Raw genomic sequence first — 13,768 nt, 5'->3', positions numbered from 1 at the left:
CAAAACCTGGTCCTTCCTGCTACTTCTCCATGTCCTGCCTCCTCAGGAATCCAGAAAGGCAACTGTCTCTACTCACCATTTCCCAACTCAGCTGGGACATTTAGAGGACCCCACCTGTCCATGGAGGTGACCCTGAAGGTCACTCAGGCTGTCTTCTCAATCCTTCAGCCCAGAAGAGTCTCTCTCTCTCTTTCAGTGAAAGGAAAACAAATCAAAATGGAAAAAAAGAAAAACTAGATCAATATATTATTTCAAAGTCCATTCTGCCCTACTCCTGGACTTATGCTCCTAACTTAGAGGCCAAGAATTTGGTCACGTTGTTGTGGCTGTTGTTTAGTCAGTAAGTCATGTTCAACTCTTTTGTGACCCCATTGATTGTAGCCTGCCATGTTTCTCTGTCCATGGGGATTCTCCAGGCAAGAATACAGGAGCAGGTTGCCATTTCCTTCTCCAGAGGATCTTCCCAACCCAGAGATCAAGCCTGTGTCTCTTGCTTGGCAGGCCGATTCTTTGCCACTGAGTCACCCAGGAAGCCCTTTGACCATGTTCTTGGTCCTAATATGCCCCATCTGTCCCAGCCTATGCAGCTCCCAGCCATAAAGGGGCTGCCTGAGTTTCCATAATAGTTCATCACAAACTAGGAAGCTTAAAACAACAGAATGTTATCCTCTCCCAGTTCTAGAAGCCAGAAGCCCCAAATCAAGGTGTCAGCAGGGCGGTCCTCCCCGAAGGCTCTGAGGGCTGTAGAGGAGAATCCATTCAGCCTCTTTCAGCCTCTGCTGGCTCCTGGCATCCCTTGGCTTCCCTTGGCTTTTAGGTGCATCATCCCAACCGCTCTGTCTTCATATGGTTTTCTCTTCTGTGTGTCTCTTCTCTTCCTGTGAGGACAACAGCCATTCGATTTAGGGTTCGCTCCCATCTAGTATCAGTTCAGTTCAGTTGCTCAGTCGTGTCTGACTCTTTGCAACCCCATGAAGCGCAGCACATCAGACCTCCCTACCCATCACCAACTCCCAGAGTTTACCCAAACTCATGTCCATTGAGTCAGTGATGCCATCCAACCATCTCATCCTCTGTCGTCCCCTTCTCCTCCCACCCTCAATGTTTCCCAGCATCAGGGTCTTTTCAAGTGAGTCAGCTCTTCTCATCAGGTGGCCAAAGTATTGGAATTTCAGCTTCAACATCAGTCCTTCCAATGAACACCCAGGACTGATCTCCTTTAGGACCAATCTAGTCTTTACCAGTCTAGTCTTAGCAATCTAGTATGACCTTCACTAATTAAATCTACAAAGACGGTTTCCCAATAAGGTCATGTCTGAGGTTCTTAGGGCTTCCCTGATGGCTCAGTTGGTAAAAAATTTTGCAAGAGACCACATGCAATGCAGGAGACCAGGGTTCCATCCTTGGGTCGGGAAGATCCCCTGGAGAAGGAAATGGCAACCCACTCCAGTATTGCTGCCTGGGAAACCCCAAGGACAGAGCAGCCTGGCGGGCTACAGCCCACGGGGTCACAAAAGAGTTGGACACGACTGAGTGGCTAAACCATCACTACCTGAGGTTCCCAGTAGATGTGAGTTTGGGGCTGCTAGGTTAGTGTTTCCTAATATTGTTCTTTTTTAAAATAATTGTGTATTTAGCTGTGTCAGGTCGTTAGCTGAGGCAGGCAGGATCTTTCACTGTGGTGTGCAGGCTTCTCTCTAGTTGTGGTGCGTGGGCTCAGCAGTTGTGGGCTTGCTTCTCAAATTGCAGTGCTCAGACTTAGTTGCCCCCAAACATATGGGATCTTAGCTCCCCAACCAGGAATTGAACCTGTGTCCCCTGCATTGCAAGGCAGATTCCCAACCACTGGACCACCAGGTAAGTCCCCCTAATATCGTTCTGACTCCTGTGATAAAGGAGTTCCAAGCCCAGCACGAGAGCCTGGGAAGAGAGTGGTGCCTTCTCCTCCTCACTTGTCCTCCCAAACATGCCATATTTACTTGAACCCAATATATGTTTTCATAACAGCCTGACACGTCCCTTCAGAAGTCAGAGCTCCTGTAAATACTGGCCTTTCGCACTTGCTCTGGGTTCACCTTCCCCTCCTTCTGAAACAGCCCTCCTCCTCCCCCTGGTCTTTTATAACCATTTGCTTATTTGTTTATATCCCTTCTCTTTCCAAAAAGGATTTCAGGCAGATGGTTTTTATTACTGGGCTAAATGAACACAGCAAGATCTTGTAGCAAACACAGTCTCCTCTGCAAAAATAAATTTCCATGAAACCAACATGAAAAATCCCCCAAGCGCTTGGAAAAAAAAAAAAAAAAACGTGTTAAGTTGACCTTGGGCTCCCTTTCTTTATTTTCCTGGTCTCGCTGTAACAGTACCTTCTCCGCTGCTCTGCCTTCGCAAGCTTCGAGTGCACGGTCCTGGGTTCTGGTGATCCTCTTTACACGAGAGGCCTCCGGCTGCGAAGGGAGATTCTGGATCATGGAACACTGTGGAGAGCAGGGGAAGTGATTTGTTTCAGAGCATAAGCCTTAGAGAGGAGACCGTGAAGGGGGACCCTGGTTCACAGACCAGAATGTGCCCTGGGGTCCCCACATGGCCCTGTCAATTTGCTGGAGTCAAGGCTCGGGGAAGCCACTGCCCAGTGTTTGGGACTGAACGTGGTGAAGGGCATTCAGCATTCAGCCTCCTCATTTCACCTGATGGAAGGAAGCTCTTTCTCTGGTTCAAAGTTGTTCTCCTTTTTACCTTATTTTTGATATTTTAAGTATTTATTTTTGGCTGTGCTGGGTGTTCGTTGCTGCACAGGCTTTTCCCTAGTTGCGGTGAGGGGGGCTACTCTTCCTTGCAGTGAGCAGGCTTCTCGTTGCAGTGGCCTCTCTCGTGGTGGGGCATGGGCTCTAGGGCGTGCAGACATGCGAGCTCCAATAGTTGTGATTCAAGGCTCAGTAGTCGTGGCTCTCAGGTTCAAGAGCACAGGCTCAGTAGTTGTGGTGCATGGGCTTAGTTGCTTGGAGGCATGTGGGATCTTTCCAGACCAGGGATTGAACCCGTGTCTCCCACATTGGCAGGCGGATTTGTTTTTTAAGCCCTGAACCACCAGGGAAGTCCTCCTTTTTACCTTATTTACAGAGGGTTGGAAATATTCAGCTTTGCTGCTGCCAAAATTGGCTTTAAGAAAAAGTGTGGGTCTCTGTGTTTGTGTGAATGTGCGTGCTGCTGTGCTCAGTTATGCCTGACTCTTTGCGACCCCATGGACTATAGCCCACAAGGCTCCTCTGTCCATGGGGATTCTCCAGGCAAGAATACTGCAGTCGGTTGCCATGCCCTTCTCCAGGGGATCTTCCCAACCCAGGGATTGAACCCAGGGCTCCCGCATTGCAGGTGGATTCTTTACCATCTGAGCCACCAGGGAAGCCCTTGAAGCCCACTGTGTGTCCATGGGTCCATTGTGTGTGCACAGGTGTGCATGTGTATAAACAAGAGAGGATGGGGCAGGAAGCAGAGGTGGAGGGCAGTGTGAACAAGCATCTTCCCAGATGATCAGAGTCAATATTCAGGTTCCTCTCCCTTTTGAAAAGGCCCTGTTAGTATCTAAACACATCTCAGGAGCCTCTGACTCTCATCCATGTGCTGCCTGGGTAAATTCATGGCAACTGAGGTATTTTTGAAGGTGTTTCAAGCAAGACCCTGTCCAAGTCATCCTGGTCCGTTAGCTGTAATGGATGTAAGTTAGCCTCCAGGGTGGAGGAAAGACCTTTCACAAAACTGTGCTGAGACCCACGCTTGTTCACTCAGTGAATCTCAGCCGTGGGCTTGGGGCTTGCTTCCAGAGCACCACCTAGAACCCAGCTGCTCATAACCACTGGCTTTTCTAATAGCCAGAAGGAGGGTTGGCAACACTGGGCTGGCAGCTTGAGCAGGAGAGAACTCCAGGCTTAGATCAGGAGCTCGGCTCTTTCTCTGGTTGTCTGTGAGGGCGGGACCAGATGCCTGGCGATGATAGCAGCTGCCTCTTAGAGGTGTCTGCGTGATTCAGTAACAGTCTGTGCGAGAGCACTTAGTAAATTACAAGGCACGAAGCACCCCGAGGTGAGACACCTGGCGTCACGGGATTGTCTGAGGCAAGGGGTAGCAATTAGGAGGAGTCCAGGGAGGCCGGGTCGGCAGGTGGATGACCTGGCAGCCTTCTCTAGCCCCACCTGATGCTACCCGCCCGCAGAGGCCTGCAGTTGGCTTCACGGCTGCACACCTCCTCCTCCGGCAATGCCAGGCCTGCCCACTCAGGCAGAGTGGTATAACCACGATGAGCCCATGAGAAAGGAAGCATTTGCTGCAGAAAATGCTCATGACCTTAAATCCCCTGAGAAGGAGTGGTTCTTCCTGCCAGGTGGCCAGGATCTGGATTTGGCATTAGTTTGTCAGAAGTAGCTAGAAGAGGGATGCTTCTGAATCCAACTTGACTCTCACTACTTTGGTGGTGGTTTAGTTGCTAAGTCGTGTCCAACTCTGGCAACCCTATGGACTGTAGCCCACCAGGTTCCTCTGTCCATGGAATTCTCCAGGCAAGATTACTAGAGTGCGTTGCCATTTCCTTCTCCAGGGGATCTTCCCAACCCAGGGATCAAACCCAGGTCTCCTGCATTGCAGGTAGATTCTTTACTGTGCTACTCAGACCTTATAAGTTAGCTGAATCATATAACAGTGACCTGTTGTGACTGGATTATTTCACTTAGCATAATGTCTTCAAGGTTCATCCACGTGGTAGCATATATCAGAATTTCATTCCTTTTTAAGGCTAAGAAATATTCCATCATTTGGCTAGTCCACTCTTTGCTTATCCATTTACCCGCCTATGAGCATCCGGGTTATTGTGAATAGCCACCTCTTGGCTATTGTGAATAGTGAGCACTGCTGTTGTTGTTCAGTTGCTAGGTTGTGTGCAACTCTTTGCACTCATAGACTGCAGCATGACAGGATTCATTGTCCTTCACTGTCTCCCAGAGCTTGCTCAAATTCATATCCACTGAGTCCATGATGCTATCTAACCATCTCATCATCTGTCATCTCCTTTTCCTCCTGCCCTCAATCTTTCCGAGCATCAGTCTATTCCAATGAGTCAGCTCTTCTCATCAGGTGGCCAAAGTATTGGAGCTTCAGCATCAGTCCTTCCAATGAATATTCAGGGTTGATTTCCTTTAGGATTGACTGGTTTGATCTCCTTGCTGTCTAAGGGACTCTCAAGAGTCTTCTCCAGCACAATTCAAAAGCATCAATTCTTTGGCACTCAGCCTTCTTTATTGTCCAGCTCTCACTTCTGTATAGGACCACCAGGAAAACCATAGATTTGATTACACAGACTTTTGTGCAGATTCCTGCTGAGAACCCACGTTCCATTCTTTTGACCTCTTTATAGTTTAAGACATAAGTTTTTGGTTGTCACTTATCAGATAATCCCTGGCTTCTCAGCTGGAAAGTTACTGGTATCTATCTCATCCAAAAGGTTAAATCTTCCTGTGTCCAGAGTACACAAGAGCAATTAGCAAACACTGGATTGTGTCGAAATGTCTGTTGCTGACACTGTGGTCGACTCAGGTATGCAGCTGGGCTGGTCCCGGCTTTCTCACCCCACCTAAGCCAAAGGCAGGTGGGAAAGGAGTCTCTTCCCCCAAGATGGGCCTGCCGTGGATAACAACATCATCAGTGCTGGGATCCCAAAGGTCCCAGCCCCCAAACCAGCACTTGGCCTGTGGGTGCCCACCACAGCCCTCTCCACAAAGGGATGACAGAACCTCTCCTTCAGTGATCCCTGTGCTGGACAAGGTGCCATCCATCATCCCATTCAACCGCATCCTCACCAACCGTGAGGTCAGGTTCTTTCAACCAAAGATGGGGACTCCCTTTCCAAGACTGACCTGTGCTCTCCAGTTACCTGTAAGCAGAGAAGAATCCCCCTGTCCTTCACCGTGTGACCCCTTAGAAGGCCTCAGAAGAGGGAGCTGCCTTGAGCTTTGCTTTCTGGGCCTCACTGGACACAGCCTCTGCAACCCCAGATAGAGGTCAGGAACAGTCCAAGGCCCAGCCAGGCAGTTCCTCCGCAAACAGGTTGATGGTTTGAAAGAAAGTGACAGCTCTGTGCCCGCGGTCTATGAGACGCAAAGCTGGCCAGGAACTGAGCTCCGCCCACAGGCCACCTGAACCCAGCAGGGATGGGGGCAGAGCTGAGTCAAAAACAAATCCACCTGTCAGTGCAGATGGCTCGGTGATGCTGAGCTGAACAGGGGTTCGAGGAGAGCTTGCCGCTTCCAGCTAACTTTGGACATGTCACACACACCCTTGTCCCTTGGTATCTGCAGGTAGCTGCGCCAGCCTCCCCTGAGCCAAAATGGAGGATGCTCAAGTCCTTTGTATAAAATGGCATAGTATTTGCATATATAACCTATGCACATCCTCCCATACACGTTAAAGCATCTCAAGTTCCTTATAATACCAAGTATAATATAAATAGCTGACAGTTGAGTCAGCTCAGTTCAGTTGCTCAGTCGTGTCTGACTCTTTGCGACCCCACAGACTGCAGCATGCCAGGCTTCCCTGTCCATCACCAACTCCTGGAGTTTGCTCAAACTCATGTCCATTGAGTTGGTGAGGCCATCCAACCATTTCATCCTCTGTCATCCCCTTCTCCTCCTGCCTTCAATCTTTCCCAGCATCAGGGTCTTTTTCAATGAGTCAGTTCTTTGCATCAGGTGGCCAAAGTATTGGAGTTTCAGCTTCAGCTCCAGTCCTTCCAATGAATATTCAGGACTGATTTCCTTTATGATGGACTGGTGAGATCTGCTTGCAGTCCAAGGGACTCTCAAGAGTCTTCTCCAACACCACAGTTCAAAAGCATCAATTCTTTGGCACTCTGCTTTCTTTATAGTCCAACTCTCACATCCATACATGACTACTGGAAAAACCATAGCTTTGACTGGATGGATCTTTGTTGGCAAACTAATGTCTCTGCTTTTTAATATGCTGTCTAGGTTGGTCTTAACTTTTCTTCCAAGGAGTAAGCGTCTTTTAATTTCATGGCTGCAGTCACCATCTGCAGTGATTTTGGAGCCCAAGAAATTAAAGTCTGTCACTGTTTCCATTGTTTCCCCATCTATTTGCCATGAAGTGATGGCACAGGATGCCATGATCTTCATGTTTTGAATGTTGAGTTTTAAGCCAACTTTTCCACTCTCCTCTTTCACTTTCATCAAGAGGCTCTTTACTTCTTCTTCACTTTCTGCCATAAGTGTGATGTCATCTGTTTATCTGAGGTTATTGATTCCAGCAATCTTGATTCCATCTTGTGCTTCATCCAGACTGGCATTTCACATGATGTACTCTGCACGTGAGTTACATAAGCAGAATGACAATATACAACCTTGACGTATTCCTTTCCCAATTTGGAAATTGTTCCAGTCCATTGTTCCATGTCCAGTTCCAACTATTGCTTCTTGACCTGCATACAGATTTCTTAGGAAGCAGGTCAGGTGGTCTGCTATTCCCATCTCTTGAAGAATTTTCCACAGTTTTTTTGTGATCCACACAGTCAAAGGCTTTGGCATAGTCAATAAAGCAGAAGTAGATATGTTTTTCTGGAACTCTCTTGCTTTTTTGATGATCCAACAGATGTTGGCAATTTGATCTCTGGTTCCCCTGCCTTTTCTAAAACCAGCTTGAACACTTGGAAGTTCACAGTTCACATACTGTTGAAACTTGGCTTGGAGAATTGTGAGCATTACTTTGCTAGCTGTGAGATGAGTGCAATTGTGCAGCCGTTTGAACATTCTTTGTCATTGCCTTTCTTTGGGATTGGAATGAAAACTGACCTTTTCCAGTCCTGTGGCCACTGCTGAATTTTCCAAATTTGCTGGCATATTGAGTGCAGCACTTTGTCAGTATCATCCTTTTGGATTTGAAATAGCTGAACTGGAATTCCATCACCTCCATTAGCTTTGGTTGTAATGATGCTTCCTAAGGACCACTTGACTTTGCATTACAGGATATCTGGCTCTAGGTGAGTGATCACACCATTGTGGTTATCTGGGTCATGAAGATCTTTTTTGTATAGTTCTTCTGTGTATTCTTGCCACCTCTTCTTAATATCTTTTGCTTCTGTTAGGTCCATACCATTTCTGTTCTTTATTGTGCCCATCTTTGCAAGAAATGTTCCCTTGGTATCTCTCATTTTCTTGAAGAGATCTCTAGTCTTTCCCATTCTACTGTTTTCCTCTATTGCTTTGCATTGATCACTGAGGAAGGCTTTCTTATCTCTCCTTGCTATTCTTTGGAACTCTGCATTCAGATGGTATATCTTTCCTTCTCTCCTTTACCTTTAGTGTTTCTTCTTTTCTCAGCTATTTGTAAGGCCTCCCCAGACAGCCATTTTGCCTTTTTGCATTTCTTTTTCTTGGGGATGGTCTTGATCCCTGCCTCTGATACAATGTCAAGAACTTCCATCTGTAGTTCTTCAGGTACTCTGTCTATCAGATCTAATCTGTTGAATCACTTCTACTGTATAATCATAAGGGATTTGATTTAGGTCACACTTGAATGTTCTAGTGGTTTTCCCTACTTTCTTCAATTTAAGTCTGAATTTTGCAATACAGAGTTCATGACCTGAGCCACAGTCAGCTTCCAGTCTTGTTTTTTCTCATTGTATAGAGCTTCTCTATCTTTGGTGGCAAAGAATACCCCACATCCAAGGGCAAAGGAAAAACTCCAGCAAGATGGTTGGAGGGGCAAAATTGCATTTAGAATCAAACCCCATACCTGCCAGAGATGCTCGGAGGGCTCAAACAAAATCTTGTGTGCACCAGGAGACCCCACAGAGACTGAGCCAGACCTGCCTTTGAGGGTTTGAGTGTCTCCTGTGAAGGTACAGGTCAACAGTGGTCTGCCACATGGGCAGAGGCTCTGGGTGCAGCAGATCTGGGTATGGCATAAGCCCTCTTGGTGAAGGTCGCCATTAACCCCACCATAGAGCCACCAGAACTTACACAGGACTGGGGAAACAGACTCTTGGAGGGCACAAACAAAATCTTGTGTGCACCAGGACCCCGGAGAAAGGAGCAGTGACCCCATGAGAGACTGACCCAGACTTGCCTGTGAGTGTTCAGGAGTCTCTGGTGGAGCTGTATGTCAGCGGTGGCCTGCTGCAGGGTAGGGGCACTGAGTGTAGCAGTGCATGCATGGGACCTTTTGAAGGAGGTCGCCTTTATCTTAATTAACTCCACCATAGTTTGGTCTCAGATCAAACAACAGGGAGGGAACACAGCCCTGTCCATCAACAGAAAATTGGACTAAAGATTTACTGAACATGGCCTCGCCCATGAGAACAAGACCCAGTTTCCCCCACTGTCAATCTTTCCCACCAGGAAGCTTCAATAAGCCTTTTATCCTTATCCATCAGAGGGCAGACAGAATGAAAGCCACAATCACAGGAAACTAATCAAACTGATCACATGGACCACAGCCTTGTCTAACTCAATGAAAGTATGAGCCATCCCATTTAGGGCCACCCAAGATGGATGGGTCATGGTGAAGAGTTCTGACAAAATGTGGTCCACTGGAGAAGGGAATGGCAAACCACTTCAGTATTCTTACCTTGAGAACCCCATGAACAGTATGAAAAGGCAAAACGATATGACACTGAAAGATGAACTCCCCAGGTTGGTAAGTGCCAAATATGCTACTAGAGAAGAGTGGAGAAATAACTCCAGAAAGAATGAAGAGACAGAGCCAAAGCAAAAACAACACCCAGTTGTGGATGTAACTGGTGATGGAAGTAAAGTCCGATGCTGTAAAGAACAATATTGCAGAGGAACCTGGAATGTTAGGTCCATGAATCAAGGTCAATTAGAAGTGGTCAAATAGGAGATGGCAAGAGTGAACGTTGACATTTTAGGAATCAGTGAACTAAAATGGACTGGAATGGGTGAATTTAACTCAGATAACCATTATATCTACTACTGTGGGCAGGAATCCCTTAGAAGAAATGGAGTAGGCATTACAATCAACAAAAGAGTCTGAAATTCAGTACTTGGATGCAATCTCAAAAACGAATAATCTCTGTTCGTTTCCAAGGCAAACCATTCAATATCACAGTAATCCAGGTCTATGCCCCAACCAGTAATGTTGAAGAAGCTGAAGTTGAACAGTTCTATGAAGACCTACAAGACCTTCTAGAACTAACACCAAAAAAAAAAAAAAAGATGTCCTTTTCATTATAGGGGACTGGAATGCAAAGTAGGAAGTCAAGAGATACCTGGAGTAACAGGCAAATTTGGCCTTGGAGTACAAAATGAAACAGGGCAAAGGTTAACAGAGTTTTGCCAAGAGAATGCACTGGTCATAGCAAACACCCTCTTCCAACAACACAAATATCTGAGAGCACATGGCAAATTCAAGTTTTGCATTTTGGAACTTCCTAGAAAATTTTTTTCACATATTTTTGACTCATGGTTGATTGAATCTGTGAATGCCAAACCCACAGATACCAAGTGCTGACTATATCGTGATATGAGCCCAGATGCTGAGGTCAATCTGCCTGTATTCAAATCCTGCCTACACCTATTAATGTGACCTTGAACAGGTTATTTAACTTCTCAGAGCCTCCATTTTCCCATCCATTAAATTGGTGGAAGGGCTAATACTATACTCAAGCATCAGGCTGTTTTTAGGATAAAATTATTAAATATATGTGATGTGCTTAAAACAATAACTAACCCACAATGAGTTCAGTATCATTGTTATTATTAATACCAGGAATTCGCTGAAAGTCAGAGCTCTGCACAGTTAACATGAAACCACTCAGAAAGGATTCCATGGAAGTCTTGTGTGTCTGGCAGGATTTACTGCCAATAAATTGATCAAGGTCAAGTTTTACAGTGGCTTCTGTCCCAGCAAGATAGCTGAGTCCACTCCAAGGGGACCCAAAGTACTATAGTAACTGAAAATCATAACATTCTTTTTACTTACCCATTTATTCTACAAACTTCTACCAACTTCCTAATGTATGTTAGCCCCTAGCCTGGCTCTATGAGGAATCATAAAATAAATCAAGCTTCAACGACCAGTCTAGATAGAATAAAGATTATCTATTCATCCACCAATGGGTTCCCTGATGGCTCAGTGATAAAGAATCTGCCTGCCAGTGCAGGAGACAGGGGTTCAGTCCCTGGGTCAGGAAGATCTCCTGGAGAAGGAAATGGCAACCCTCTCCAATATTCTTGTCTGGGAAATCCTGTGAACAGAGGAGTCTGGCGGGATACAGTTCACTGGATCACAAAGAGTCAGACATGACTTAGTAGCTAAACAACAACAGTATTCATCACTCAACTACCCATTCATCATCTATCTGTCCATCCATTCATCCATCATCCATCCATTTATTCCAAAATATCTACTGGCTTCAATCATATCCATAAAGACAGGTTGCCTTAACTCAATGGAATGACTGCCTATACATGCGTGCTCAGTCAGGTCTGACTCTTTGAGACCCCATGGATGGTAGCCCACCAGGCTCCTCTGTCCATGGGATTCTCTGGGCAAGAATACTGTAGTGGGTTGCCATGTCCTCCTCCAGGGGATCTCCCTGAGCCAGGGGTTGAACCTGCATCAGTCTCTGGGATCTCCTGAATTAGCAAGCAGATTCTTTATCACTGTGCCACCTGGGAAGCCCTAATGGAGTGATTGGAGGTGTTAAAAAAAAAAAAATGCTCACCACCTTCCTTTCCCAAATCCTCCTGTACACCTTGATTGGTGTTTGAAATTTCACTACTAAATCTTTATCCATTAGACTTAAAAATACCTTCTGGGAGGAACAATATGTTAAACCATTATTAGTCATTTACACCTTAGAGTTTAAAAAAGATCTAAGGGCAGATCTGGATGGCAGTGGGGAGGAGCGATGATGAGGATCCTGGGTGGGAGAGGAGGGCTGGAGCCCCACACCTAGTTCAGTTCAATTCAGTTGCTAGTCGTGTCCAACTCTTTGTGACCCCGTGGACTGCAGCACGCCAGGCCTCCCTGTCCATCACCAACTCCTGGAGTTTACTCAAACTCATGTCCATCGAGTCAATGATGCCATCCAACCATCTCATCCCCTGTCATCCCTTTCTCCTCCTGCCTTCAATCTTTCCCAGCATCAGGGTCTTTTCAAATGAGTCACCTCTTTGCATCAGGTGGCCAAAGTATTGGAGTTTCAGCTAAATCAGTCCTTCCAATGAATATTCAGGACTGATTTCCTTTAGGATGGACTGGTGAGATCTCCTTGGAGTCCAAGGGATTCTCAAGAGTCTTCTCCAACACCACATTTCAAAAACATCAATTCTTTGGTGCTCAGCTTTCTTTATAGTCCAACTCTCATATCCATACATGACTACTGGAAAAAGCATGGCCTTAACTAGATGGACCTTTGTTGGCAAAGTAATGTCTCTGCTTTTTAATATGCTGTCTAGGTTGGTTATAACTTTCCTTCCAAGGAGTAAGCGTCTTTTAATTTCATGGCTGCAGTCACCATCTGCAGTGATTTTGGAGCCCCAAATATAAAGTCTGTCACTGTTTCCACTGTTTCCCCATCTAGTTTCCAAGCCTAGCTTCCTTGCCTAATGGTCACTGGTGCAGCTGCTCCGTGTACCAGTGACCCCCATAGTCTGAGGATGAAGCGGCAGTGTCTGTCTTCCCATCAAACTCACACATGCTGTAATTCAAGAAATATTCAGCAAATGAAAAATGGATCGATACTTTTACACTTGGATTGAGTCACAGAGAGTCCCTCTGACTTTGCCCTCGGAGAAGTCAGAGGGCAAAGGCCCTTTTGTCCACCAGCAACCACAGACCAGGGCTGCAGGCCTGGGAGCTTTCACTCTTCAGCCCAGAATAGGACTGAGTTGTTCCAGAGGAAAATCAAGTTTTTACGGAATTCTGCAAAACGTTAACATTATGTTCACCTCTTTCATTACTAAGTGCAGTGTTCTCAAAAATGTCATGATATTTTATCACAATTAGAGGCTGTCTCTCTCTGCAGGACTGCCTAAGATTCTACCATCAAGGTCAAGAAATCAAAGGCAGTTGTGAATGAAATGTATCACATGGAGCCGAATCATCCCAGAGGCAAAATTACAAAATAATTTCAAAGAAGTTCCCAGCATAATATTAAAAATAATATGGGTGCATTTTTTTAGTATATAAAATATAGTGAGCTATCTCTAAATATTAATAGAAGAGGATCAGGGCTTATGAATGACCCTGAACTAAAGATGACCTTGTTTAGGACAGTTATTTCTGGAGAAGAGACAAAAAAAAAAAAAAAAAAAAGCAAGCTATGTGGATGTGGGTTGTTAATCCTCAATCAATGATAACTCACAGACACTTCTGAAGACCCCAGACACAAGATGCTCCCATCCCTGCCTTCCCAGTCCCATTGCCAGGGATACAGGGCAGGCTCAGGTCCCCGCCCAGGCCACTATCCCACACCTGAGTCCCTTCACCGTGTCTTTTCCTAAGCACCAGCCAGAGTCAGGCAGGTTGATGAGCGCTGGAGAAAGAACTCAGGAGCATAGTCACTGCTCTTGGAGATTCATTGATATTAATGAGGCAGGGACAGATGTGTGTGACAAGTTAGTTGTGACAAGGGGTTCTCAGCCATTCTGAATCCCAGCACAGCCCAATTCCCTCGGCCAACCTCTCCTGCAGTCCTAACTTTCAGAAGAGCCATCTGGGGACTGTTACTGATGGTATTGAA

General features: G+C 46.1%; 1 long non-coding RNA gene across 2 annotated transcripts; it reads right to left on the bottom strand.

Annotated features, from left to right (window-relative positions):
• Nucleotides 1-219: 219 nt before the first annotated feature.
• Nucleotides 220-13,421, bottom strand: LOC109561528 (uncharacterized). Of its 2 annotated transcripts, none has more exons than XR_011568670.1 (2): nucleotides 5,921-13,421; nucleotides 220-5,667 (listed from the first exon to the last, which is right to left on the bottom strand). It is a non-coding gene; the product is annotated as an uncharacterized lncRNA (long non-coding RNA). The 2 variants fall into 2 exon arrangements; XR_002181062.2 differs by having other exon boundaries at nucleotides 220-2,477.
• Between the last annotated feature and the right edge of the window lie 347 nt (nucleotides 13,422-13,768).

Source organism: Bos indicus, chromosome 1, assembly GCF_029378745.1.
Source record: "Bos indicus isolate NIAB-ARS_2022 breed Sahiwal x Tharparkar chromosome 1, NIAB-ARS_B.indTharparkar_mat_pri_1.0, whole genome shotgun sequence".
Classification (NCBI taxonomy): domain Eukaryota; kingdom Metazoa; phylum Chordata; class Mammalia; order Artiodactyla; family Bovidae; genus Bos; species Bos indicus.
The sequence above is the reverse complement of the archived record's forward strand: the minus strand, read 5'-3'. Positions and strand labels throughout refer to the sequence as shown.